Source organism: Spinacia oleracea, chromosome 5 (genome assembly GCF_020520425.1).
Source record: "Spinacia oleracea cultivar Varoflay chromosome 5, BTI_SOV_V1, whole genome shotgun sequence".
NCBI lineage: Eukaryota > Viridiplantae > Streptophyta > Magnoliopsida > Caryophyllales > Amaranthaceae > Spinacia > Spinacia oleracea.
This window is the reverse complement of record NC_079491.1, coordinates 19,805,867-19,809,158: the sequence shown is the minus strand read 5'-3', so window position 1 is coordinate 19,809,158 and position 3,292 is coordinate 19,805,867. Positions and strand designations below refer to the sequence as shown.

The window sequence follows — 3,292 nt, the reverse complement described above, 5'->3', positions numbered from 1 at the left end:
CCCTTAGGGCTAATCCGGATTCGGGGCGAGTTCTGGGTGGATAGGTTCCAGTCCCCTCCCAATTGTTGTTGCGGGGAATCGAACACGAGTTCTTCCTACCAAGTTCAGCCCCAATCACCACTGAACTGTAACACCCCAACAATTCCCGTTTTCTAAAATAACCCTTTTATAAATATAACTATAGAGAATTATCGAAGTATTATCGCCCGTGTGAAAACGTAATGGCTTATTCAGAATTTTGCAGCGGAAAACATAAAACTAACTTTTAGGTTTATAAATAATCGATTACATATTAAGTTCAAAAACCAATTAACGAAAATAAGGAATCACGAATAGTACGACAAATTTCAAGTCCAAATTAACAAATTAAATCACTTAATTAAACAAATATAACTACAAGCTCTCTAATCCCGATCCCAATGATGCATCATCTTCAAACCTGTAGATGGGCAACGCTTATTGATCCTTAGAGACTGCTCACCAAAGATGGGTCATCACAGGATCAATAAGGCATAGCCATGATCAACACACACAAACAAAGCACGTAATCAGCAAAGCTGAGTATTACATACTAAAACAATAATAATCCTAACATGATACTATTAAACGATCAATCCTAACATGACACTAATGAACATAAATAAGGGCAGAAAAAGCATGATAATCTGACGACCATACTTAACTAGACTAGGCTAGACTGGACTAGACTTTTATAACAATAATATTATTTTAATTGAAATAGGCAATGGACCGAGTTTTCTAGCTAGACGAGGTACGGGCGCGACTCCGTAACCTCAGTGACCTGCGATATCGAGGAACGTTTGACTGAAAATAGGACGCGGTGATCAATCCGGTCCGAATGAAAGGCCATGGGCTACCACCATGAACCCCAACTCCTGTTTGTCCGTCACTTTAGACGTGCACAGTCTAAAGCTATTGCTACTCAGTTTCACTTTACATGATTTACAAATTGACACCCTGTTATGACTCAACAATCACATAAGGCATGCAACTCACATTTATTTATAACTGTTTTTATCTTGGAATTGAGTAAGTGATCACAAGGCATCAAACAAGACTCATTCCAATTAACTCCAATCTTTTCTTTAATACTGATCAACCCCTGAATATGGGTATAAGGTTTCAACTTACTAAATAAGGTCCTCCGCCCTCATAAAGTAGTGAAAAGCTAAAAGGGAACAACAATTAACTGATCTGAATTATATACTAAATAATCTAGTGTTCCCAATCAAACATGTTTGCATCAATCTTCCATACTAACATGTTATAATCCTCCAAATGCAATAAAAGTTTAATATGTTCATCCAACAGTATCAAACATGCCATTTCAACCTGACTAAGTTCATCAACAACATTAACATAACCAAGTTCATCAACAATTCAACATGGTTTCAACAATTAGCACACATTCCAAGCACACAGGTATGTACGTACCTTGTGTAAACAAACTGATAGACCACTTTAACACTTACAAAAGTCGCCTAAAGAGAATTCTCCGCCTAAACAACCAACAAGTAATCTCAATCAATTTCTAATCATTGGCAACCATAAAAAAAGCATTCTAAATGCATCCTAAACATATTTAGAACTTTCCCCAATATCAAAACTTAAACATTTGCTTTCCTAGCATCATAGTTATTGAACTAGTGATTGAAATTCGTTGAAAACTTTTTGCAAACATCGTACTTTAAATTTTCAGCAATATAAATTCATTTAAAAGCTTCACCAAGGTCAATCTACGTTCCCAGTATCCCAAAACAACCAATTCAATAATCCATACTCAACCTACCATGATTAATAATTATAAAACCTTGAATTTCATACTTTAAACAATCAAAAACCAATATTTCAATGTAATTAGATAATCTGAAAATTAATAACTTTATTATAAAATTCATATAATCTTAAATTTATAATTTAAATCACAAAACCCATAACTTTAATTCAAGAAAACATAATTCAAATTAATAAATCATGATAAAGCCCTAACTTAATTTTAATTACTCAAAACTAAAAATTAATTCGTTTTTAATCTCAACATCAAATCTGAAAATCATATTCACCATAAAAATTATAAATTTTATTTAAGAACATAATCTAAATTACAAATTTTAATTTAAAATAATTAGTTACTTAGGGTTTAAGAAAGTAACCAATTCAATAAGGAGGATAGAGGGTTGACCGGCGGACGGTGGTGGCTCGCGGCAAGGGCTGGGCACGGTGGTTGCGTGCGGTGGCTGCTGTGCGAACCGGGGTTGCGTGCGTGGTGCTGCGCGAACGGGGTTGCTGCGAAAACGCAAGGATTAAGGGAAGCTCGAAAACAAACAGAGGGGAAGGGGAGAATCGAAAGAGGATGAGGAGAGGACAGGGCTTACCGGCGGGAGCGGTGGTGGTCCGGTGGCTGGGCAACAGCGAGGGCGACGGCGTGGAGGAGAGGAAGGAGAGATGGCTGAGTTGTGCGTGAATTGAAGAATGAGGGCTTCTCTTTTTTTTTTCTTCTTTTGGTTTCACGTAAGAGTAGAGGAGAGAAAGGAGTATTTGTTGGGTTTATTGGTTTGGGCTATGCCCAATTGGGCTAGGAGTAGGAATTTAGGTGAATCCAAATATTTAGTACTTGTTTTCTAATTTCAATAGAACGTGGTTTCGTAATTCGAAATCGTTTTAACGTACAATTCGAAAATACATTTTGATTTCGTAAATCATTAAAAGTATTCCAAATGAAATAAAATAATTATATTTTAATTACATATTCATTTCTAAAATCTGCAAATTATATTTAAATATATTAATATACGTTAAAATATATAAACAAAATGTATAAAATTACGGGGGATTACAATCTACCCCTCTTAAAAGAAGTTTCGTCCCGAAACTTGACACGAAGAGTCACGCATTTTTCAAGAGTTTTCAACTTATTCTTACTAGAGGAGTACTTGTGCCACTCATGTGCACTCTTTTGCCAACTTGAAGTTGTTTGTGTTACTCATGAACACCTTTTTCTTATGCGGAGAACCTATTTACTTTGCATCAACATGTAAAGGTTGCTAAAAATAAGCATCAAATGCATAAAAATACCATAAAAATAGGTAAAAAGCGCGAATTTCTATCGCATTCTACCCCCTTAAAGAAAACGAGTTACGCCCTCGTAACTCATCCCAGGGAATAACTTTGGATATTTCTACTTCGACGAATAATGCCCCAAAGCTATATTTCCACTAAAATCATAGCAAATGGGATTTCTACACTTCTATCCACACAATGCCTCAACAGG

General features: G+C 35.8%; 1 long non-coding RNA gene across 2 annotated transcripts; it reads right to left on the bottom strand.

The window, feature by feature from the left end:
* Positions 1-217: 217 nt before the first annotated feature.
* LOC130461064 (uncharacterized) lies at positions 218-2,967 on the bottom strand. 2 transcript variants are annotated; one of them, XR_008921388.1, is made up of 4 exons: positions 2,397-2,967; positions 2,175-2,307; positions 1,456-1,520; positions 218-473 (listed from the first exon to the last, which is right to left on the bottom strand). It is a non-coding gene; the product is annotated as an uncharacterized lncRNA (long non-coding RNA). The 2 variants fall into 2 exon arrangements; XR_008921387.1 differs by having other exon boundaries at positions 2,175-2,967.
* Positions 2,968-3,292: the final 325 nt, after the last annotated feature.